This window comes from Copidosoma floridanum, unplaced genomic scaffold (assembly GCF_036245765.1).
Source record: "Copidosoma floridanum isolate Cflo_tuat_1 unplaced genomic scaffold, Cflo_Japanese_pri ptg000020l, whole genome shotgun sequence".
Classification (NCBI taxonomy): domain Eukaryota; kingdom Metazoa; phylum Arthropoda; class Insecta; order Hymenoptera; family Encyrtidae; genus Copidosoma; species Copidosoma floridanum.
Genome location: NW_028321897.1, coordinates 26400329 through 26428039, shown reverse-complemented (window position 1 = coordinate 26428039; position 27711 = coordinate 26400329). Strand labels below are relative to the sequence as shown.

Sequence of the window (27711 nt, the reverse complement as noted above, 5' to 3'; positions counted from 1 at the left end):
TGATTATTTATTGTGATACTGGTACGAATTTTAAAGTAATGAGCAATAAATTAAAACTTATTATACAAAAATTGAACGATTAAAAAAATTAGCGATTTTGCAGCACAAAAGGAAATAGAATGGAGATTTAATCCTCCTAGCGCTTTGCATATGGGCTGTGCACGGGAGCGTTTAATTCGATCAGTAAAAATCGCTCTAGTAACCGAATTAAAAGAGCAAGTAATGTCGGATAAATGTTTGTTGACCGCGTTGACCAAGATTGAGCATAGTGTAAACTCACGTCCACTTACGCATGTATCACTTGATCCACGAGATGACGAGGCTCTTACGCCAAACCATTTTTTGATAGGGACTTCATCAGGAGATATAAGATTTGGAGAGTATGAAAAAAAAAATGCTTAGTTCAAGTCAACACTGTCAAGTAGCACAGCATTATGCTGACTGTTTTTGGGAAAGGTGGTTGAAAGAATACCTTCCATCACTGATTCCGAGAAAAAAGTGGCATAACAGTAATAATCTAATCAAAGTAGGTGATATGGTTCTCATTTTGGATAACAATTTACAACAGAATCAGTGGAGAAAAAGTATGATTGTTTGGACAATACCGGGTTTGGACGGTGAAGTTCACGTTGCTGAAGTAAGGACAGCTGATGGTGTTTTAGTAAGACCAACTAGAAAGTTGGTACGTTTTGCAGAAGTGCGGAACTCCGAAGTATCGCAAGAGGGGGAGGATGTTCCCGATGGGAAATAGCAATTATATGTAAGGCGTTGTGGGTTTGCATGATTGTTGGGAAGGGCGCGTATAAATTAATAAAAGTTTCAGCGTAGCAAGGATATTGTTGCTGCGTAGGCATTGCGAGCACGGCAATCTGAGAGAAGGAGGTGATTGGCCGGGGCCGCTTGAAATGACAGTACGTCACGATACGGGGCGAGAGGTATTCTCGCGGACGGTTGCGCCGAGAAACAAATGACGTGGATCTCCTTGGCAACGAGAAAAACGTTGCACTTTTCTTTTCAACAGCGATGCAAGCCTACGACACTTTTTCACGAGTCACAGTAGCGTCAAGACGTGAAAGGTTGTCTCAAAAAGTAAAAAAAAGATTCATAAAAAAGTTTGAACTGTCTTTTCTTAAAAACTCTTGAACGTTAACTAACAAAGTGGGTTAACAAGACAGCAACGCCAGTGGACGTGTCTACAATACTTGAGGTCATAATAGTGGTAATAATAATAGTATAAATAACAATAACTGAAATGACGTATTGTCTTAATTCGATGAGGAATTTTGTTTCAACGCCAAAACATAGAATTAATTGACAATGTAAGAAATTCCTTTCAATAAACAATCATTAACAAAGTAATTATTATAAGTTAAATCATAATGTGAAAAATGTATTTAGGGCTGATTGGTACGAAAAAACGCAAAGAGGGATCAAATGTGTTGCAAATACTGAGAAAAATTCTTAAATTAAGTAATTAAAAGCTACTTAAAAATTTAGATTGCAACAAAGATACTTCATTTATCTACCAAATGATAAACAATCCGATTAAATAATATGAAAACTACTTTTGCTCAAAGGAAAAGTGAGAGTTGAGGCTCAGACCAGACGAGAACAATCGTCGTTGACGCGACAACTTTAAAAAAACGAGAAGAGCTGCCCTTTCATCCTGCTGTTCTGATAATTCGCTGCTAAAAGCTATTAGCTGAACCATGGCTAAACAAAAAAAAAGAGAGTAAATCGAGCGACTTACCTCAAACGCACTGGCCCTTAAGGATCAACAAGTTATGTTATAAAAATTTAAGTTAAAGTAATTAGTACGTTCACAAAAATTCAAGTAAAGGTAACAGCTTGTACAGTGGTACACACTTACAAATAAAAATAATTCAAGTATAAAAATAAAGCCAAAATAAACTGGGAAATAGAGTTTCTCTACCAAATATAAGTTCAAATAAAGGTTATTCACTATTGCCATCTTTTATATCATAAATAAAGCGTTGTTCTTTAGTTTGATAATTAGCCGTAACAGTAGATAAATTGCAAGGGCAAAGATTTAATACTGTAGGCATGTATTAAAAAAATTATATATTTGCCCTTAGTCAATTGTACGTAGCGTTATTGTGATGCAAAACTAAAAAAGGTATATTTATACGAGTTTATGGTAATAGTAACTATGAAATACAAAATGTTGTGTAATAAGACATTTTTGTCTAAACTTGAAATTGTAGCTGAAAAATTTATTTGTGGTTTTATGAAACAACATGCTTTACTTTATAAACGTAAATGCAGAAGTTATTTAATATCCTATAAATTAAAAATACTTATTTGATTCAGCATTAGTACTTAGTTGTATCAATAAGCTTGTTTTTGTTCGCTATCTGACGAGCAAAATAAATAATTTTGACAGATTTAAGTGGAATGCAATAGATATCACAAAAATGAGTATGCATGTATAGGTATATAGATACCAATAGCTACTGTTTACCTTTGTCTCTCTTTTCCCGCCACACAGTCTACCTTTCCAGCTCCGTCGCTATTACTTTTGTTTGCTCTCCAGAGAATCGAAACTCTTATCCTCTGTACACACAGAGATTATTTCCCTTCAAAAACATGGTAAACGATCGATCTTTTATTACATAGTGGCATGGCATCGCTAGATTAGCCGCATGAACTTTGAGCGTTCACAGAAGATTCGGAGAAAGGAACTGCGTTTACTGTGATTTACAGAGATCAAACTCGTAGAGCCAAGTGAAATCCTAATTAGATATTGGCAACCATACACACAGTGTATGCTCACATAGATGCATAAGAATGTTAAACTTATGAGGTGTAATGTGTACTAATCTTTAGATGCAGTACATAATTATATATCAGTTATCAGAAAAAAGCATTTAATATATCATGATAACTACTACTATACTAATAGTAAGTACTAGTGAAATACGGCGATGTGTTAGGTAATAGATAGACTTAACGATCAATATTGGCAGCTTTAAAATTCTATTGTGCTTTTTTCTAGCTACCACAAGTTAATCATGCACCTTGAAACTTTTTGTCAACTTGCCTACACGAAATTGAAGCCACACTGGCTGTAGCTGTTGTAATAACTTTCAGCAAATATCTGAATTTGGTCGCTGTCATAATTTACAGGACTGCAAGGCCAAGGACTTGAATAAAATTTGAAATGTGATGGCCTGATACACTAAAATTCACTTAACTTTTTATTAACCATTAAAATAGTATAAACCTTACTGTAGTCACAAAAAAAAATAAAATTTTACTCAAGAGCTGGAAAGTTTAGTCTCCTCTAATCACTAGGTAAGTATAACATTACAGAAGAGTTAACTGCTCTTCTGAAAAAATTTGTCTATTGGTATTTAACGAATAAAATCCAAAATAAGCAACTTAACAATACAATATAGTACAATGATTATTAAATTAATTTTCATTTTCCTTAGTAGTATTGTATCAGTACTCGCCATTAGTATAGTAGTATTTACTATAACATTTTAAATACTATTTTTTTATGGATAATATATCATTACGACTGCATACCCAGGGTTTGTTGTGACCTATGCTAGCCAGTAGTATATCACCGTTCTTGATCTAGACAACCTCCCACCCTTACGCATGAGAAAAAAATTAATCGCTCTTCGTTTACGCTTTATTTCCGGTCAGCATGGTTGAGCGTGCACGACCGTGAGCCATGTTCGGTTTTAGATACAAGAAAGCTCGAAGGTCAATTTTTCTAGCATACAATATTTTTTTGTAATAATAAACACACGTTCGTTACATGCAAAAAAATTAGTTTAGCCATACTTCTTCAGCAGTCCATATGATTTTTATTGAAATTTTTCTCGTTTTGTCCCATCAACGATACATACACCCTCACCTATATAGGTGCCTCAAGCACTCCCCAGGATTCGCAATCGGCATTTAAACTTCAACTTACATATCCATTCCTTAAAATAATCGTTTGTGTCAGAAAAAAACTGTAATATTTTATACATCAATTTTATAAAACTTCTATACGATTCGGATAAGTTTTTTAAGTCAGACTTTCTACTAATACTATGAGGGTGGCAAAAATGTGTAATAGTACTGAAAACTTCTTTTTGACCCGTACTGTTCCGTATTCAAGACTTTCATTTTCTCAAAATCAAACGAATGTCTCTCTTCCTACAACGTCCTGCCAAAACTGATGTATCATCATTATCTTACTAACATATAAGGCAAAGTCGCTAAAACCGTTGTAATCGCTAACCACGAAAACTACTGAACCGATTTTGCTGAAATTTGTTACACTGATTCATGATACTTCCTAGATGGTTTTAGTATAGTTTTTGTCTTAAAAAATTGAATAACAATAGCAATAAATGAGCTCAAAAATTTGCAAAAATACGCCAGCTTTTTACGTTAGTTCAGTAAAATCCGCTAGGTGGCGTTGACATAAAATCGAAGCTACCTGCAACATAATTAAATAAATTACGGACGACACTCTTCTCTAAGGGGGAAGGGACCTAAGTGTCCCTTCACCCTGAATCACGACGAGTGCGATTTAAAAAAAAAAAATTAATTCTAACCGATGCCGTCTCTGCCAGAATACCACGAGACATATCTAGCCAGAGCACAATCTGCACCAACTCTTCAGAGTTGTGTGGCAGTCCCACCATCCCACCTGGTGTAGTTAGAGAATTTGTGGCTACAAATGTAAGCAAGGGAAAACAACTCTGAGGGGCACGGGAAGCCACAACAGCTACCTTCTTGGTCGTCGCGTCCCCAACGCGCTTACCCACATGTTCCCGTCTAAAGATGAGCAGTTGGTTATCCGAGGAACGACCTGAGACGAGATATTCTTTGGTCAGCGGCGTAGCTCCCTCCATCACAGTCTCCGTACATCGAGACTCCCCGGGTAAGAATCAAGCAACCCGTAGCCAGCTCTTCATCATCAGGAATAATAATAAAGAATAGCCTGGAAGTTTCACCACTGGCGCTTTTTAGGGCCATTATAAGTATTTACGTTCCCAAATTAACCATCAATTCCATCGGTTCTTTTTAGAGGCCACCTAAGTGTTAACTACCTTGCCAACAAATACATTTTTATTACCATTTCCGGAAGCGATTCGTCGACTAAAAGACTATATTAACTAAAGACGGGCACTATTGAACCAAGTCAGCTATTCACTGGCAGACGTCACCTGCGGAGTTGTTCTTCGCAAGACTGGAAAACCCGGTGACCGACGACTCTATATTACCCTCTCGACTTCAAGCATTTAACCAGGAATCACTGATCCTCTCCAAGGTCTGCGCTGGGCAAACCTATAACAGCAATAAAGGAAAAAAAACTTGAGCCAACGGGACAGCCTCCACTGGACAAGTATCACTAACCAATCTCCCCATCTAAGATTACCAAAACAACTGAATCTGCAAATAAAAAAGGGGCTTTAGACACCAACGTCTTCGACGTTATACCGGGAGACGTTGGTAGAGAGCACTACAACTAGCCCCAAAGCTTCGGACTTTGTAATTTTTTTCCTAATCAGTCTGGGTCTTCAACAGTAAGCCAGAGAAGATCACCCTGAGGTATCCAGGCAGTCACAATTGCTGTTAACTGCAGTCAAGAAAGAGTTAACTTAAGAAGCTCACCGGTCTTTTTTAGGGCCATCGGACGTCGAACTACCTTGCCAACAAATGTATTAAAGTTAACAAAGTTGACTGAAAATAGCCTTTAAGGGTGATTAAAGTCGTAAGCATGCCAATAGTCGCAAAAGGGTATATTGGAAAGAAAACTTCAAATGTATCTAATGAATACAATTTAAAGCGTCAAGAAACTGACGCAGAAAATTTATCGAGATTGAAACAGCAGCGTCAAAATCGACAACGTAAGAGTCCATTACGTAAGAGATCAGCTTTTCATTGTAGCCTCACAGCAATCTCTGAAATCTTTAAAGATCCTACTTCAGATTTTTAAGTAAGTAGAAAACGTATTTCTGTTTTTGTGGCAATAAAAGTTTTGGGTTTAAGGTCCAGGACTTTGTTGCTCTAGTAATAAAATTGTGAGATATGAGAAAAAAAAATTTTTCTTTAATATAAATTTTTTGGGGGTTTAAAATCTTAACAGCTTTAAAAAATAGCCCTTTTCGTGAATTACACAGAAGAAACTGTAAATCAACAACTTCTTATAGCCATCGATTATTTTATGGCATAAAGAACGCACGGTACTTTGTAGCATAATTATTTTTTTGAATTTTTACACCTTATTATTTGACCAAATAAACTATATGGATTCCGAAAAAATATGTTTTTAATAAGAAGATGTTTGTTCTGAGATGTATCGGGAATATGTGTAAAATTTTCTAACTAAAAATGTTTCACATTACATGTCAACGCACTACGGTGTTTTATTTAGTAAGTCTCGGGCGAAGCCGAGACGAGGGGCTGCTAGTAAATTATATTTCTCGTGTGTTCCTTTTTTTCTAACTATTAACTGTCTAGAGATTTGCTCAACATAGCAGGCCTTAAAACCTTTGCAAAAAGCAACATATACTACAGAGCTGTTGTTATCGGTTTTAATTGAATCTTTGACAAGTTTTATAATGTTTAATTTATTACAATTAATAAAAATTTTTGAAAAGCCTAGATTACACATAATTTTTTCTAACAAATTGTTTGTAGTTTTATTATATGGAATTATAATTTTCGATTTATCAATTGTTACTTTTTTTTTGGTAGAACGTCAGATTTGTAAGTCCTATTTAAATATCCAACTCTAAATTTTATTACTTGGCAATAGAAAGCACTTGGGGAACCATTCCTTTCAAGCATCTCTCTAACAATAATTGAATTTTTAGTTGTAAATCTATTTTCATACAACTTGAAACATTTGTCATTAAACCTATTATTATTGCTTTTTTTAAATGGATATTTTGATGTAAAAAAAAGTTTAAAATCATGCCTGAGATGGAGTTTTTGCTATACCAATCAATCAAACAAAAATTATTCATTCTCTGTTCTCATCTAAAAATGTTAAAAAATTGTTTACTTCGATTTCCACCGTAAACTAGTGCATTTATTATACGAATTCAATTTTTTCAGTACACTATCAATATCTGCATCTTTAGCAGCTAAGAAGCAGTCATTCACATATCTTCTATAAACCAATGTTGACTCCGATAATTCTGGGAACACCTTATCTTCAAGAAGACTCAGTACTATATATGATAATATAATCGAGGAGCGAAACGTCGAGAATCTTTTATTTAAATAAAAAAATTTACTTCATACATGGCTTTTTAATTGCTTTAACTATTTAAGATACATATACGTGAGAGAATAAAGAAAGGAGAACCATGAAAGTTCAGTATGCGACTAAGCCAATATGCCAGAAAAGCTCTTGAATTAAAAATTGACGATATATTTATATTTTTAAACAGACCAGACTTAGAAATTAAGCGATTGACTTGTCATTTATCCGTATCTCTATCTTAAAATTTTATCAATAAATTTAATATTAATACCTAGAGACAATTGAAAAAGTTTTAATTTAAAAACCGAATTAGCTTGGAAAAACATTTGTTAATGTCAACTCTTTTACTACAAATTTGATTGCAACAAATAAGTATAAAACTAACAACAGAAAAACATGGATAGAAAATAAGAAAAAAAATGTTGAAACAAATTTATTTCGGCATCGAATGATACTGTTACTAAGAATCTTTCAGGTATATCCTTGCTTGACTTTGTAACACATACGCTTAAATTAGGACAAAAGTAAGTCCTAAGAATTAACTCTCGTATTCAATAAAATTAATGAAGAAAACAGCGAAGAAATCGGAAGAAAGTTCTTAAATATTATTAGTTTCCAGGTATGTAATAAAATAAAACTTAGTTCTATTGACAAAAAAAATTTAGATAGATCTAGATGCCACAATACTATTTTTTAAAAGTTACAAAGAGTTAATTGCTTGTAATTCGGATAAGGGTGGTTCTATAGTTATTATCTCTGCATCTCGTTACCACGAAGAGGTTGAGAATGCGTTGAATAACCCTATTTACTATTAATCTTTAAAACGTAATCCATTACCAGGTTTAAAAAAAAACTGGTAAATAATTATTTATTAAATAGGAAAGATAGGAATTTTATGAATGATAAAAAATTTTGTTCTTTGAAATTGATAGTTCTACATTAGTCAGAGCATATATGGGTTAACGGAAGTACACAAAAAAAAATTTTCTGCTAGAATGGTTGTTTCTACCACTGGTTCCTATCTTTATCTGTACATTTTCGATATTCTATTCAAATTGTTTATAACTAACATTCCAAAATTTAGACATGCTTTGGAAAATAGTTATGAATTGAAAAGTTAACGAAAAGGTATCGTGGTTCTGTATGGATATGAATTAATTTCAGTCAATGTTGTATCGTTGTATACCTATAATATTAACATATCCGATAGAGTTAACTAAGTATCTTAAAAATACGTCAAAGTAACGACAACGTAACCAAAATGCACGTTGTTATTTAGCAATTTTCTGTTGTTTGACAACATTAAATATTTTTAAAAAACAACGTGAAATTATAATACCCAAAAATAGAGTTGACATGTTGTACAAATTGTCCTAAACGTATGTTTGTGTCTAGATTTTTGAAAACCCCACTATCATTTAACACAATATCATTCATACCAATCACTTTATCACAACTAAAATCATACATAATGTCAATTACGCAAGTCAACGTGTTTCGACGCCATCATAAAGTATTGGGAGTAGGTAATGCAGCAGCCAAAGCGTAGTATGATATAGCATAATGTAATCAAACAAAAAAAAGAAACATATTGGCTTAGCCTCATACTGAATTTTTCTGGTTCTCCTTTCTTTCTTCTCTCACTCTGTGTATGTATCTTCAATAGATGAAGCAATTAAAGAGCCATGTGTGGAGTAAATGTTTATATTTAAACAAAAAATTGTCAACGTTTCACCCCTCAAGGATATTGGCCGATATAGCATTGAGTCTCCTAAAAAATAAGGTGTTGCCAGAACTATCAAAGTCAATATTGTTTTATGAAAGATATGTGGATGACTGCTTCTTAGCTGTTAAAGAAGCAGATATTAATAATGTACTAAAAAAATTTAATACATATAATAAATATATCTAGTTTACGGTAGAAATCAAAGTACACAATTTTTTACCATTTTAAGATAAGAAAAGAGAATGAGTAATTTTCTTGATTGATTAGTATAGAAAGAGCTCATCCTCAGGGAAAGAGTTGGATATTTAAAAATGATTTACAAATCTGACAGTCTTCCTAAAAAAAAAGAAAATTGATTAATCTAAGATTATCATCCCATGTGATACAACTACAAGCGATTTGTTAGAAAAACTTCTGTATAATCTAAGCTTTTCCGTAATTTTTATTAATTATGATAAATTAAACATCATAAAACTTGTCAAAGATTCAATTAAAACCGATAACAACAGCTCTGTAGTATATGTTGGTTTTTACGAAGACAGTTAATAGTTAGAAAAAAAGGAACACATGAAAAATATTATTGATAATGATGATACATCAGTTTTGGCAAGACATTGTATAAAGAGAGACATTCGTTGAATTTTGAGAAAATGCAGGTTTTGAATACGGAACAGTACGGATTCAAGAAGGAGTTTTCAGAACTATTACACATTTTTGCCACCCTAATAGTATTAGTAGAAAGTCTGACTTAAAAAACTTATTCGAATCGTATAGAACTTTTACAAAATTGATGTACAAAATATTACAGTTTTTTTCTGATACAAACGATTATTTTAAGGAATGGATATGTAATTTGAAGTTTAAATGCCGATTGCGAATTGTGGGGAGTGCTTGAGGCACCTTTACAGGCGAGGATATATGGTAAATTGCCATATTTTTATTTGTTGTGGTTTAAGTAACATAAAAAAATTTTATCAAATCAATTCCTTATTTTGAATGTACACGTAAATATTCCCTGAATAGGCCGTCTTGACGGGCAAAACGTCGACAATATTTTATTGAAATAAAAAAATTAACTGCTCACATGGCTTTTTAATTGCTTCATCTATTGAAGTTGCATTGTTCATAATTATATTTACCGATTAGCCATTGCTTGCGCCAATAAAGTCACAAGACTACGTACAACTGACTGTGTGAGTATTTTAAATTAAACACTAAGAAAATCGTGGCGATAATAAAGGTTGGGCTGATATTTTGAATCCTAAAATCCAAAATGACAGTCTTTAATCACTGAACCATTATCACTATGACCAATGAAATTTTCAAGTTTACAATCAATATCACAACAGTGACCACAATTTTTGAACCAATAAGATTGCCACTATTAAAGCAACATTATCTCATCCTCATAATCACTATTACTAATGTTATTACTGTAATCGTCACCACAGTGATAAGTATCCTCATCGTCACTACTATAACCTACGTTTATAATACGATTATCATTACCATCAGCACCAACGTCATCATTGTCACCATTACATTCATTAACGTCAAAAAAGTCATCATTGCCATCGTCTCATCATAATAGTTATAACCATCGTCATTATTATCGTTATAAACATCAAAATCGTTACCATTAACGTCGGTAGCATTATCATTGTCAGTATAGTCAGTGTAACAATTCTCTGCTACACTAAAATCGATACTATTACAATTGTCATTATTGTAGTTGTCACTAAAATTATCAACATCATTATTCGTCTCTATAATCGTCGATTGGATCCTGGTCGTGACAATAAACAATTTTACTATTGTTCACAGTGTTATTATTACTTTTAATACTAACAATCAAATTATTATTACAATCATGATTACTCCGTTCGTATTCATAATCATTATAACAAAAATTACTATAAACACCTAATTAATATTATAACTGTATTTACTGTTACCAATATTACAATAGTCATGATCAGTATTATCAACCTTATAACTATATTAACGTACAACACAGCAACCAACACTACCATCTGTGACACTAACATCATTACCGATAATAACGATAATGCCAACATTACTATCGTCACTACTAGCATTACCACTATAATCACAATCATTATTACTATCGTTGCTATAACTATGAATACTATCTGAATCATACCCATTACTATAAAACCGTAAAAATCATGACAAAAATAAAAGTCACGATCCTCATTACGACTGTTAACTTCGAGATTACCATCACAATTACAACTGTTATCATTATCATCACTACTAACATCGTTATCACCATTCTTACTACTAACATTATCACTATTGCCAGTATAATTAATGTTATTATCATTACCAATACAAACAAAACAAATAATAAAATAACCAAGTAATATAACAAAAAACCATCACTGACAACGTAGTAACTATCATTTTCGTCATTATAATCATGTCAAACTCATCGTCGCTGCTAATAGCATCGTCACTTAGTATTTGGTAACAAAATTATCGTAAACATCATTATTCTCACCACCATCGTCATTAAAATTATCATTATCGTCATCATCAACGTCATCATCAGCATCGTCATCGTCATCATCATTATCATCGTCATCGTCATCGTAATCATCATTATCATTTCCATTATAATTACATAAATTATAATCATTACCATTATCATTAACTGCATACTCATCATTTTCACCATCACTATATCCATTATAACCGGAATCATAGTCGTCAGTAAAATTAAAATCATAATTACGCCTTTAATAATACAACTTCATTGTCAACATCACAATTGTCACTATTATCGCGGTCACTGATATTATCAACAACATCATCATAATTATTACTATAGCTAGTTTACTCGTCATTATCGTTGCCCTTACATTCACTATAACAATATTATAACTACCATAACTATTAACATCAATACTACCACTACCGACAGTACACTTACCATCATTGAAATCGTATTCACCATCGCAACTATGAGCATCATCAACGGCACCATCACCAACTTCGCTCGTCAAAAATATTAAAACAGATTTTATTATTATCATCACAACCATCTATGTTACCACAAATTCTGTACCATTGCTATAAAAGAAAATTGTCTCTAACAACATTATCATGGTTATCTTTATCACCATCGCTACTATTGTTATCACCACCATTATTGTCACCACTACCATTTTTAGCATTATTACCGTTGATATCGTTATTTTGTTGATTATCATAGCCTTTTATGTATCACTATTATCACCATGATAATTTAAACTATCATCGTAATCAATATTACCATTCTAATCAACATAACTATCACCACTACTAGCACCGTGATCAAAACTACTACTAATACTACTACGTAAGATACTATTGTACATGACTTTAACCATTATCAACCACACGTTATCATAGTTGTATCGTTATCATAGTCGTAATTATCATTCTGGACAGCATTAAAATCATTAGAATGATTATGGTCATGTTCATAATAGTCACCATTATCTAAGTCACTGCGCTCGTAAACAGTATTGTCACTAGTATCATCTCTATCACCATATTAATATTATCATTATCACCATTGTATTCGAAAACATTATTTTTAACACTATCAATACATCCATCATTATTATCTTTATCATTAAAATCATAACAATTACCATTGCCATCAACATCAACGTTATGTCAACATTATCATTACTATCCTTAGCAGGACTACAGCTACGACCACGCCTATTATCACAAGTACCATCATCATCGATACTACTTTCATCGTCAACATCATCATGACCATTATTATTGTTAAAATAATCATCAACTCATCCACCACTTAAAATATCACTTATATCATCAACATCGCTGTCACAAATATTATCGTCATGATTATCACCGTCAAAATGGTTATCGTCGTCACCATTGTTGTCACCATTATCACCGTCAACATTATCGACGCCACCATTTTGATCGATACAATTATCTTTGCCACTATTGTTGTCAATATTATTATTGCTTTTATTATTAACGTTACCATCATTTGTATAAAAACGATGAATACCGTAAATAATAACACCAGTATTTGGACCGTGCAACAGTTTGAAAGAGCGCCACCGCTGACGACAGTCAGGGTCACTGTACCAGAAATAATGCACGCAAGTAAGTGACAATTTCTCTTTATTAATTTAATCCTAAGAATCTATCGAGTAAAAAAACATTCATACAAGTAATAATGAAATTTTCATTACCTAATTAATTGTTTTTTCAATACGCTTGGAGGTTATATATTTTTTGTGATGTTTGTTGTCAGAAAAATGGAGAGGGTTATCACAGAGAATGGAAAATTCATCATTACCTGTATGAAAATTTATTAACTGGATAGATTTGTAAGATTAAATTATTAATGGAAAATTGTCACTTACTTCCATGTATTCTCTCCAGTTCAATGACTGTGACTGTCACCAGTGGTGGTGCTCTTTTAAACTGTTGTACTGTATTGTACATATAAATACCTTAAGTAATATTATATTTGAATGTATAAAAATCAATAATTAATTATGGGTTCATTAAAAATTTTCGGTGTTAAACACTTTGCACGTGAGAAAATATGATTAACTGAAGCTACATCGAATTTAATTGTTTTTAATGTTACTATCACTATCGTCTGCTTCGGCCTCTTCCTCTACCACCACGTTCTCCTCAAGCTCCTCTGCCTACACGCCCTCTGCCTCTTGTGGCTCCTCGAGCAGCTTCATTCTTTTTAGCCTTTGCCTTAGGTGTGTCATCGATGACTAACGTTTCCAAAGGTAAGGAATCTGGAAAAATGTGATACCTAATGTTGTTTCCCCTCAAGCTAAGAGTATCTAACTGTATTGGATCTCTGTTCTTTATAGTCATTTTGATTATTTTTAAATGTGTGTTCATTGCTACATCCACACCAGTTATGGTTTCATGTACTTGAGTTCCATTTTTCAATTCTATCGTGACTGTTTCATGACTGAGTTTTATCAAAAAGCTCACAAGTTTCATGATGCACAATATATTTGTGTTATTATTTTTGTAAATTTATGTTGTAATTTCAGTAAACATACATCACTATTATTCATAGTAGATAAGGCAATATTTATGTATTGATAAACTATTGTTTAACGGTAAAAAATCATCTACATTTACATCTATGTACGTATGAATTTAACAATAAGGTACAGCATTAATTTACTAACTGGGACAGCAACAGCAAATAGATATAGCAGGATAGAGCAGAAATCAGCAATAGCATAAATTATGCGGATCTGCATTACGGAGACTATTGCTCTCTTAATACAATGAATCTACTTGTGTATCTTTACACTACTTTTGCATAGATTGAAGCTTCTGCAGTCAAGTTTTGACACTGTTTCGGAGTACACAACTTACGTTAACACATGAACTCTAATTATAAAATCAAAGTGAGTGTTGGTTGCAGAATTGAAAAAAGAAAAAAAAAAAAAAAAAACTGTAATCATGGTAAATGTTTGAAAAGAAACATCATAAGGATCTGCAGCAATCTTAAGGGTACATAACACATAAAACTTGCAGGACATGTACGCAAGATGCATTTTATTAAAACGCCTTTTATAAAATAATTTATCATGAACTTATTTACTAAAGAAGATTCATTGCGTACGTAGCTCCTACTTATAACAGACTATAATAACAGAGCACACTACTGTTGTCACATTACTAAAAATTACCAGGGGAAGTATCACTCTCACAGCGTGGATGTGATAAGTTAAAACCGTGGACAAGTAAAAAAAGTTTAAAAAAACTTGTTATCGTTTTTGGAAACAATAAATGTTTCCAGTTGTTTTTTTTCTACCGGGTTACTACGGCAGCCAACTGGCCTAGTCACGGGGGCCACCCACTCACCACCTTTGTGTGGGGGTGGGTGCAGCATAAATGTAAAGGTGCATCCAAAAGAACCACATGTGGATCTCGGGACGCCCGTCAGAAGTAAAACTTTCAACTTGTATGTTGTTAAACTTGGTATAGTAGAAACTAAGAAAGTTAGAGTACACATGATTTTATTAGGTCTTTAAGAATCAGATATTAGAATAGTAAAATTTTCAATATTATAACGTATTCAAGCATGCACGCGCATAGATTATATATACTTCAATATACTACTTATATTACACGTAATTTGAGAATTTTAAGTACTTTCATGTTTGCTATGATATAGTATGTATGAATATATGTACAAATTGATGGTCATGGAATGTACATTACTTTCGCTTCCTATAGGTGTACAATGTAGTATTTGTACATTCAATTTGATATCATACATGTACAATGAATTTATGTTGGAACAACAAACAAATGAAGATTCTTTAAAATTTTGGCTACCATAAAAGTAAAGGAATTCACTGAATTGGATTGAGATTAGGCAAAACAATAGACATAGCTATTATCGATTTTAAAGTTTTAATTTTTCATTTAACTCGCTTACTGTACTTATTCGTAATTTAATTTGAAAATTTACCCGTAATTTAGTAGTTTTTACTTATCTTAAAATTAATAATAAGAATATAGGTTTTGGTCACAGAACAATTACTCTTGTAACACACGATAGAGAATCGAAAATAAATCAATAGGTAAAATATGTAGGATGTAACTTTCCTTTTAAAATATGACTATTATGATTTTTAGAATATTATTATAACTGTTTGTATGAATCCATATAATACATATTTTTGCACCTTAACACTTATTTTCTATACGTGGACTTATTATCTAACCATATCTGGCTTCCCTTTTAAGATACAACTGTTTGTCTAATTTTGGGAGGTTATATTGTAACGAAAATTTTTCCAAGATTTTGGAAACATCCGTATTAATCTTTCAAGCATAGCATACGAAATAAGAAATTTTTGTTTTATACGATTTTTAAAAATACTGTCAAAAGAAAAAGAAGTTCAGGTTATGTTTGTGTACAGTCCAACCCATTTTCATTTGTGAGCCTCGCTTACGCAATCCTCCTTTAGGAAACCCGTGAAAATTGTTCCTTCTTATCATTCTGCTTCTCTTTCGAGATATAGCGTTTTTCCTTGTTTTCAAAGGTAAGGTTGTATTATACATATGTAACACTTCATGCATGATTATTTACGTACATAAATAAATATAAAAGAAAAACGATTTTTACTGTATGTTTTTTTTTTAAGACTTCGAAGAGATCAAGCGACGTTTTATGTCAGGCACTATTTACCTGATTGTACCTTAGCTGTAAGAGTGGCCCAGCTTAACCCTTATTACAGCCACGTTGCAATTTTCACAGTATAAAGGTTGAGTGAAGCTAAATTATATATACACTGGAAAAAAGTTGAGATAGCGGACATACCAATATTGCTGTGGGTGAGACAGCCAAATGATGCGCCGTCTGCTCTCCTGGTTTGGGTAAGCAGCCTACCCAAAACTGGCAAGCAGCAGCACCAAGTGTTTGGTGAGCACACTACACAAAAGTTAGGCAGGCGTACTTGCCAAGAATAATGTGAGCGGTGCCACCATGAATTTGGGTCAGGTACTGTAGGTAGTATGTATATGCATCCAAAATCGAGAAGCAGCACTCTTCGCAGTAAAATCAACTACTTTACCTCGCTTTTTGCAGTGGTCTTTACTTTACTTTTTCTCATCTGAATTCCAACAAAAGTGATATCCTTATTATAAAATTATGGAAGGTGGAACAGGAGAGTTAATGGATTTTATTGATACATATGTCGGAGTAGATAACAGCTTTGGTAAGTATAAGGTTATAGTGTATACATTGTAAGTTTGTTTGGATGCGTCAAGACGGCTCATGCCCAATAGTTATGCAAAAAACAATTTTCATACATTCAAGTACATTTAATGCATAGCTACAATGTGGCAAGTACAATGGATGAAAATTTTTATTTGGATATGAAGGTCGTTTATGCATTAAAGGATAATGAAAATTTATCTGATAAAGTTAAAGTTATGGCAGAATGGGATATGAATGCTGATGTTGATTCAATCGTCATATTCTTGAATTCCTTGTCCTAAGCTCTTATGAAGCAATCACAGCCTACCACAAATTCTTCTCCAAGTATAACTCTTCACAAATTTTAATTTTAAACTATTATTGGCCTCACCCAAGGCTCCCAGATTTTCGGGAGTTTGCCGCATGCGCAGTGCGCAATCACCCTTTCTCCATAGAGCTAGCCTGGAGCGGGAGAGCTCCCCTACCCGGACCTTTAACCTAAGCCCCACCCACTTCTCACAACTTAAATTTGACATCTTGTCAAGTACGAGTACTATCGATGATAGCCGCGCGGGCTAAGTCTTTTACCCCAGCCAAACTTGCCAGCTTTCGAATCTCAAGAATAATTTTTTTTTTTTTTTTTCCATCAGCACAATTTTTATACGTAAGGTTTTTGTATTAAAAAAATATTTTGTTGGTTTGTTGCCTTTTGTACGCTTGGTACATGCGACGAGTCGTCACTATAGACAATTTCAACAATGCAAAATAATAATTTTTTTTTTTTTTATTAAAAAAATGCTTGTAGTTATCCATCAAGTGTCATGACACGTTTATGTGATTATGTAAGCTCATGTATAACGTTTCAATACTTAGACATAATTTTTAAAAATAATATGTACAAGACAAGGTAAGTAAAATTATAAAATAAAATATTCGTCACTTATTAAGGAAATCAAAACATTAATATTTAGTGAGTTAAGCTTCAAATAATGATAATTAAAGTATTATTTAGTATTTAAAAATTACCAAACGACACGTCTTGATCATTGTTAATGTAATTCACTATTACATTATTATGGTCGGTAAGCAACACTGTTTAATACATTAATCAGTCCCGAATTGCAAGAACTTTTTTTTGATTGGTGTATCATTAATAACTTACTTCGCTACAAGTATTTATTCTTGGAAATACGTCTCGTCGAAAAATATGGATTGCCATAAAAGCTCATGCTGCAATTTATCAATATTTTTCTATACGTACCCTAAAAACACTCGACAAAAAATAGTAAGAAAATTCATGCTGATTTCAGATAGTAAAATTAATAAAATCTATGAATTTTTAGTTGTTGTTAAATAAATAAACAACTTTTTTTTCGCTCAGAGTATGTTTATTACAGCACGCTCTCTCTGTAGTTTCTCCGGGCTTTTTTTAATTTAGAACGTGAATGTAAATAAATTACTGCGCGCGTAATGTGGCCTCAGTAAATGTGCCGGTCTCAAGCCCGGAGAAACTACAGAGAGAGCGTGCTGTAATAAACATACTCTGAGCAAAAAAAAAGTTGTTTATTTATTTAACAACAACTAAAAATTCATAGATTTTATTAATTATACTATCTGAAATCAGCATGAATTTTTTTACTATTTTTTGTCGAGTGTTTTTAGGGTACATATAGAAAAAATTATTGAGAAATTGCAGCATGAGCTTTTATGGCAATTCATATTTTTCGAAGAGACGTATTTCCAAGAATAAATACTTGTAGCGAAGTAAGTTATTAATGATACACGAATCAAAAAAAAATTCGTGCAATTCGGGACTGATTAATGTATTAAACAGTGTTGCTTACCAACCATAATAATGTAATAGTGAATTACATTAACAATGATCAAGACGTGTCGTTTGGTAATTTTTAAATACTAAATAATACTTTAATTATCATTATTTGAAGCTTAACTCACTAAATATTAATGTTTGGATTTCCTTAATAAGTGACGAATATTTTGTTTTATAATTTTACTTACCTTGTCTTGTACATATTATTTTTAAAAATTATGACTAAGTATTGAAACGTTATACATGAGCTTACATAATTATATAAACGTGTCATGACACTTGATGTATAACGTACATTAAAAAAAAAGAAAAAAAAAACTACAAGCATTTTTTTAATAAAAAAAAAAAAATTTATTATTTTGCTTTGTTGAAATTGTCTATAGTGACGACTCGTCGCATGTACCAAGCGTACAAAAGGCAACAAACCAACAAAATATTTTTTTAATACAAAAACCTAACGTACAAAAATTGTGCTGATGGAAAAAAAAAAAAAAAAAATTATCAGTGAAATTCGAAAGCTGGCAAGTTTGGCTGGGGTAAAAGACTTAGCCCGCGCGGCTATCGTCGATAGTACTCGTACTTGACAAGATGTCATATTGCTGTGAGAAGTGGGCGGGGCTTAGGTTAAAGGTCTGGGTAGGGGGGCTCTCCCGCTCCAGGCTTGCTCTATGGAGAAAGGGTGATTGCGCACTGCGCATGCGGCGAACTCCCGAAAATCTGGGAGCCTTGGCCTCACCCATTAATTTTTCATTTGTTTCTTGATTTTTTTATGAAAGATGTATCCTGTGTTGTATTGCATACAGCTGTATGTTTTGTTTAGGTGTTTAATTAGTGCAAAATAAGTTATATGAATTACTAGTGTCACGTGGTTTGTTGGGACAGTTAACTTAAATTACACATTATGTAAGCCAAAACGTTGATTATCACATGATTAGGGATATAATTATTATTAATAACACTGTGTAGCCTTTCCCCGGAGAAGACTCTATTAATCCAGGACGTCCATACCTCGCCGGTTAAGCCAGCGCTCTCTGCCGAAGCATCGGATCCAGGCCAATTAGCATCCCCGGAGGGGCCCCATGTTTCAGGAACCACTCTTCGCCAGTAAGGCCGGCAATCCCTGCCCGACGCATGGCATCGGGTCCGCTAATCTCTACATATAGCCTTAACACTATTTCACATCCACTCAGGCCCGAAACCTGTAGGGCAAGGAAAAAACCCTGGAATTACTCTGAAGGAAAATTCCACGGAAAAACCCGCCCCGAAACGTTGATTATCACATGATTAGGGATATAATTATTATTAATGAACTAGGGAGAAATGGACCACCCTATAAGTGAGTTAGTTATGATTTTAAAAATACCCAAAAAATATTTGAGTTGTATCATTGTTGCAACACTAAAGGTTTATAGTATGCACACAAATTGTATTTATTAAACTTATTAGCAGCAGCATTGCGTATATCTGTAGTCAAAAATAAGTTTTATCTTTTAATCCTAACATGTATATAAAATTTGTTTATTGTATTTTCTCAGGCTTTCAAGATACTTGCATTTTTTGGTGTGATTTTAATATAAAAAAAATATATAACTAAATGGGTGTGAATCCATAAAATTATGAGCATGTGACAGTGGTTATCACAGTATGGTAGTTTGCTACAAAGCTAAAGCAGCAGTGTACTCTGATGTTTTGGCTTTACTCGTCTCCTACGGTAAAGAGCATTACGGGAGTCATGTCACCTATTAAGTGTATGCAGTTTTTGTAATGAATAATAAACTTAAAATAGTTTGTAATACATATTATTTAACAAGCCTAGTCTTGATAACTAACATTTTGAGTTGTGATTTTATGAAAATTTAACGAGTATCAGTTTAGAAAATTAACTTCTTTAATTTTGTAGTAATAAAATATTAAATTCAGTTGTCTTTACAAAAGTATATTTAAATGTAATGCAGATTTTTAGAATGGGAAGTGTCACTCTTGAGTAAACGTATGAAAATACAAATTACGAATAAGTTTTTCAATGCGAATAGCCTGCCTTAGTGATTTGAACTTATTATATAAATCTTAGGTTCTGTTGTACCTTAATACTTTAAACTCAAAATAATTTTGTTAAATCATGCAACAAAATTAACCATCAAATCCGGTAATTAAATTTTGACGTAATTAAAATTAAAAAGGTGAATGTAATACCATTCGAGAACTATGAAAAAAATGGACCCCATCGGTCATTCTCACCCATGATTGCTATCGTATATCTCAGGTCCTGTGACATATAAAGTACTCAAAGTTTAATACTCATTATAATTCATTTAATACTGTGATTGTACTAAATTTCAATTGTCTAGCTCCAAAAAAACCTCAGATGTAGATTATGAGTTAAAATAACTAAAAGAGTCTATTCGCATTGAAAAGCTTTCCATAACTTGTATTTTTATTCATGTACTGAGAATGACGTTTCTAAATTTAAAAACTTGTCTTACATTTAAGTATACTAACTTTTGAAAACAATTGAAATTAATACTTTATCATAACAAAAATAAAAGTAGTCCATTTTTCAAGCTTATGCTCATTTAATTCCATCGAACCACAACTTAACCTAGAAAAGAAGTTAAAACTAGGCTACTTTAATAACATGTTTTACAAACAATATGCATCTATTTAAGTATTTATTTACTGCAAATATTGCATATAACTTACAGGTGGCACGGCACTCATGCTATTTAGGCTGTATAGCCGACTCCAGATTGAGGGTGTGACATTTTAGTACGGACGAACAATGCCAAAAGAGCAGAGTACACTGATTTTTTATCTTTGCAGCAAACAACTACTGTGGATACCGCTAAAACAACTTAATGTTGGCACATTCAGTTGGACTCGTGAGAAATTTTTTCAGTGTAATTGCAATCTATTCTATGAATTTTTTTTTTTTTTAGTGAGAATAAGAAATGATCAATGAATACACTCAAGTCTAAGAGCTTTCTCGCTAATGCTGTAAGATATAATGATCTTCCTGGTGGCTCCACCCTAAAGTCATGCTAACTCGGTTTTAGGGTGAAACTAAAAGTTAACTTAACTTCTTAGAGCAGTCCCGTGCCACGTGGCCCTACTATTACACCTAAAGCATGCCCCAGTCCTGTCGAGTGACACCTGGCCGAATTTCAGGCATCTAAAGCAGCGCTCATTTCTGTACTTAAGCCGTATCCTGTAAATTTACCCAGCCCAGCCTTATGTGGTCCCTTTTATCAAGGACGGTTGCCACCGACGTAGGCGATGTGGGTTCCTCTGACAATGCCAGACGACAGCCGCACAGCCTCGTCAGGGCCCCTCCTTCGTCGTAACAGCCCCTTAGAAGGGCCTTACCGTCCCACCTTGTCAAAGTTGGATCAATGCCCCTAATCTCTCAGGTCAGGCGCTGGGTTAGTGTCGTGTCGTTGCCAGTATCCGCCATAGCATTGGCTCAGGTCTGGCCCTTTGACGTCTCTACTGGGGGATTTTTTTGGGTTTTACTTTAGCTTCAGGGGACTTTGTTTGTCTACCTTTCCCTTTTTTTCTCTTTTCTGGATCTCTGTCCATTTTTCCTCTCCTGCCTGCACGTCAAACGCACAACTCTCAGGGTGTGGCTGAGAGCCAGGCCCCCTTGCCTTTTTAAGCGCTTCTTCAGGCATTGTTTTCGTACTTAAAGTTTTTTTCCTCGCCTTCGGTTTCTTTTCACCTTCTTCGCTGCTACAGTCTGCGAAGAAGGTTTCTCGGTCTTCTCAAGCCGCACTTGATAACGTTCAAGGACGCCGAAGGCAGTCGCCATTAGCATGACGTTGTCCTTTATGGTTCTTCGCCATGTTAGAGTAGTTCATCTCAAGCGCCCTCAGTTCTGTGATCGCTTCGACGAGGGCGTCAAACGCATTGTCTGCACTCCCGTCAAGCTTAGCATTTTAACTAGTCTTGGCCACTACAGTGGAACCACAAACAAATGACTCTATCACAGAGTCATCCCGTTTCTGCTGGTCGGTGCGTCGACGTCCATGTCTGCAACAGATAAATTCATTCCAGTATCCTTACTGACTTATCTGGATCTTTCCATCTATGAAGGCTGCCGTTGCGGCCCCCAACACATGCCTGAAAAGTAGTCTCTGACCTGGGTAGGTTATCCTGAAAGATACTATCTGAGAAGTACTATCGCTCAAGCACAGAGTTATTGGTCGCAACCAGCCTCTGCCAACGGCCCAAACCGTAGTAGTAGTCTCTTTTTTGTGGAAAGAGGGCAGTCAACACACTCTCACTAAACAAACACAGGTATACTCACTAGTTGTTTCAGGTTGGGGCTGGCGGGATCTCCCTCTGGCTGGCGTGGGGGGCCCTGGCAGTGGGTGAAGCCGGATGATGAGGCTCGGATAATGTCAGGTAACCTCATCCGATATGGCTACACACCTCGTAAACAAAAAAGACGTGGTTGGCTAACTAATCTAGGCTCACTATCACTAGGGAGGCTACATGGCGGCACTTTTAGTGCCTCATTTACGCCAGCTCGTTTGGTGAGTTCGCTCTTTGTATACAACGCTAGGGCAGTCTCCACGGGTGGGACAGAGGAAGAGTGGCGACTCCCGGCCGGTTCGAGCAAGTAGCAACCTTCTCAGGACATAGAGAGGGCTGATGCTTTGGTTGTAACCTTTTCCAAATCTTTTTTTTAAAAAAAGGGTAGTGCTAGCCTTTACAAGTCAACACGTCACTGAAAAATATGCGAAAAATGAAGAACGTTAATGCAAAACTTGTACTCCAGGCAGTAATCTCTCAGAGGAAATCTACCGGCAGTTCCATTCTGATGAAAACCCGGGTAACGGTCGCAGGCTATTCCTGGCCAGGAGGGACTGTTAGATGTCCCATGGCTTTTATGAGATAAAGGAGGACGAACAAGTTTCTCAAGTAATGGCAGTAACGTGAGTGAGGAATCTAGCGTTACTGTCTGTAGCAATCTGACAGAAGAAGAGCTTGACTGTATGGAAAGGGATAACGCAGATCTAAGAGCGAGGCGAAACTAAGAGATAGAGCAAGTTCAGTCAGCCACAAGAAAGATTGAAAAAACGCTTAAAGCAATTTACAAAAAGTCTGAGAACACAGTCAACGTCGTTAAGGATGGCTTAAAAGCTGCTCTTAAACATCTCAAATGAGCTGCTGTTATAAGAGAACAACTAAATGTCAAACAGGAGTTCTTCAGTACACGGTGGAAGAAGAATTTTGCATCATTGCACTATAGGAAAAAAAAAAGATCATTTCCGTCGGCGGGTACAGAAAAGAACTCTAAACACTGCCCTGAAGGAAATAGCAAGGAAAAAGCAAAACAGGAGTCCCTTAGAAAACTCTGAAAAATGTCAAAATTCTGTAACCTCAAAAAAATGAGCCTGGAATGGCAAGAAGAAAGAGGTTTCTCCTAGTCATAGGAGTGCTAAAAAAAAAAAGCTCTGGCACGATGACAAAAGTCCCAGTAAAGGTCAGGGAAGGTTAAACCTCGCTGGGGTACTTACGGCGATGAAGGCAGGCTTTAACCCTGAAAATACCAGTGCAGTGGTCCAGAGAGACTTTGCCACCAAGAAAGTAGACTTGCTCTTAAAAGCCAAAGAAGTGAAAGATGTCGCAAAATTTGCTTAATATGTGGAAGAGTTAGTAGCAGACAAAGGAACGGTTGTTACTACTGCACGAAAAGTGACGCTTGAGATCCGAGATTTAGACAGTATTGTCGAAAAAGCAAAAATCAAAGAATCCATTGAGAGGGTTATCAGAAACTGAAACTGGGTTTCAAATGCGGAAGCTGCAACCACCGCAAAAAAGATTGCAGTTGTACAGCACGATGTTTCCTTTGCAAGACAGGAGACATGAAACACGAAGCCAGCAGTGGAAGCTGCCTAATCTTTAGACAAGTGCTAGAAGGTGCAGGAGAAAAACCTAAGTGGCACAAAAGTAACGAGACTAAATTCTTTAAAGGAATATGAGCTAATATGGACCCACGCTGCACTAAGTACACGTCACTTGCCAGCTAGGAGAAGCATCGAACATACAGTTGTGTTTGTAACGAATGCAGCCTACAAAAGAGGGCTAGACACAGGTGCCGGTTCTTAGGACCTTAAGTCCTTTTTAGGACTTAGAAGGATTGGCAACTTTAGCAACTAGTGGTAAGCTCGCTCACGAATGCTGTAGATATAATGATCCTTCCTGTGGGTACATTCTAAAGTAACTCAAACGCGGTTCCAGGGTAAGAGCCACACGGCATAGGGGTAGAGGGTTCAGCCTACCGGTTCTTCCCAGGGCAATCGAACGTTAAACTTCTTTGCCAACAAATACATTACAACAACACAAAATTGACAAAAAACAGCCTATAGGGCTCACAAAAGGTTTAACTACGCCTATAGTCGAAAGAGAGCAAATTGGAGGAAAACTTTAAATGTTTACAATTGTAGGAGTCAGGAAACTGACGCAGAGCATTTATCGAGATTGAAACAGCAGCGTCAAAATCGACAAATAAAGAATCCATTACATGAGAGATTCGCTTTCCATTATAACTTTGATGATAGTAATCCTTTAAATCTTCCAAATTTTTCAGTTAGTAGGATAACATGTATTCCTATTCATTGTGGCAATAAAAAATTGGGAGTTGAAGCCCTAGGACTTTGTTGTTCTGGTAATTGGCAATGGTAATAGCAAATAAACTGCATGGATTCCGAACAAAAATATTTTTAATAAGACGTTATTGCTCTAAGAAGTGTCAAGAATAGATGTAAAATTTTTAACTGAAAACGTTTAACATTACGTGTTAACACATTACGGTGTTCCATTCAGTGAGTCTCAGGCAAAGCCGAGACGAGTGGGCCACTAGTTTTATATCTTTTATTAATTTGAAAAACGACATGCTCCTATTAAAAATTTTGAAAAATATGTAGCAATAAAGTAATTCAGTAGTGTAACAACTGAAAAAACAGAAAAAGCATGAAAACAAACTTAATTTGTGTTGGTAATACATACTACTTACAAATCGACGCCTCGTCTATAAAAGTGCTAACTCAAAATCAGCTTCACGGAAACAATAATTTAAAATTTCTTACCAAATAGTGCTTATGATAAGGTTCTCTGTTTACTCCCGTGACTTATGTGATGATTGAAAATAAAATAAATAACCCTCAAAATGTTAGGTTACTCGGATTTCGTTTTGCAATAAATATGATTTCAACGTATGTTATGGTCTCTTTTTCCATAAATACTTGTTCCGATGATTAATTCTTTCGTTTATCCCGACAGTTGGTGTAAAAAACAAAAATCTGTGCTTTTTGTTTCATTTAATACAAAAACATATAGTACTGCCACTATAAAATATTTAAAAGAAACCATTTAGTTAAAATTTTTTCTAGTCAAAATCTGAATAAGTTTATCCATGAAAGTATATTTGCGTTAACACTTTTTTAAACATGATTTTGAATTAACACTTTCTTTGAATGCATTATGACTTAGCACTGCCTTTGACCAAGGCATGGCAATTTACTATATTAGAAACAAATAAAACTTTAAGCATGAGATGACTACACCAATACATTATTAATCTAACAGGCAAGTCAAAACATAAATTTAAACTGTTAAAAAAGGTCTTATGATTAGAAAACGGCTTTAGGTTAACGTAGAAGAATTCTCATAAGCCTATATATCTTAATGTCAGGTTAAAGATATCTTTCAAAATAATTTAACTAGATAATTATTGTTGTTGTCTCTCACTTTAGTACGGTATGAAATATTATTTTTAACATTCTAGACATATAATTTGTTAATGTACAAGCAGATTCAATACTATTTAGATGAGATACTACACTTCAACTGGATACGGAAAGAAAATTTTCTATTGCAGTATGAGCACCATTTGTACTTTAATAGTGTTAAGCAAGTCACGCGTATAACGCTTGGATTAAGGTAAGAATACTGTAGATTTTAGAATACTGCACTTATGGGTATAGAGCATGAAGTCCATGTTCAAACTGTTTTAACTTAGTTCACGGTCATTTTAATGACTGCTATAAATTGTAAGTAAAAGCAACTTGGGTGTTTTATATGACCTACGTGTAGCATGTAAGTATTATTTATATCGTAAAATACCTATTTTAGGCATGCATCCTTGGTTATAATGACTCGAAGCAATATATTATAAAAAAAAAAACTCTGAAAGAATCACTAAGGAATTCTCACAATAACCTTATAGACTAAGTACTTATATAGTAAAGGGTGAATATAATATACCTTGACTATGTGTGCGTATTTCTTAATGTTAACTACAGACAAAAGGGACAAGATCATTTCACATTATTTTTGGCTTTTGTTTATTTTTTCATAAATTTAAAGAAATATTCAAATGGATGGAGAAGCGAAATAGGTTCACAATAATTTAAAATTTTCCTCCTATCACGAACACTACGATTCTAAAAAGTTATTAAGAAAGTCTCCGTACGAAAGCTTGTATGTAAAGTGGATACTATAGTTGAAAATAATCGGTATACATGCACTCTCGTTGGATCGTTTTAATAAGCCAAAAATTTTAAAACAACACGTGTAAGCTATATGCACGTTCAGTGCTGCCTTCACTATGTGGCTACAACAAATACTGATTATTTTAGAGAAAAAATTAGTTTAAGCTGTGGTTACAATCGTTAAAGCAGTCACCACTATAAGATCATGTGTTAAGAGCATAAAGGTGTTAACTGGTGCAGTAGCAGTATAACATTTGTTGGGAAAATAATAGGTTGTGTTAAAATTGCCCTGGGAAATAGATTTTTTCGTTGTTGTATTGAATCTTCTCAACCAAAATTTATTTTTTTGTTATTTTTTCTTATTTAAATGAATTTTGAAGTGTGTTATTATAAATTTGAACTTGAGTTATTTTATTATCTTCATATATTTAATAAGACAAAGTGAGGATGAATTTTGTCATACATTGCAAGTAGCTGATGTGCAGGAAGCTTCAATGGCTTAGTAGTAAGCGTAATAGCTTTCTAGCAGGAGATAGTCAAGGAGGTAGTGGATTAAAATTTCGTTAAAAAATATTAAAATTTTTTCTTGGTCTTTTTTGATGAGATTATTACCTAAAACTACAGAAACTGTAAGTGGAAACGAACAGAATAAAATACGAAAGCTGT

At 34.2% G+C, this 27711-nt stretch overlaps 1 protein-coding gene and 1 pseudogene across 1 annotated transcript in view; both read right to left on the bottom strand.

Annotated features, from left to right (window-relative positions):
* Letm1 (Leucine zipper and EF-hand containing transmembrane protein 1) overlaps positions 1 to 27711 on the bottom strand; it is a 224786-nt gene that overhangs the window by 109283 nt on the left and 87792 nt on the right. The gene's annotated exons all lie outside the window — the stretch shown is intronic.
* On the bottom strand, positions 13623 to 13994 carry LOC106637413 (putative small nuclear ribonucleoprotein Sm D1 pseudogene; annotated as a pseudogene).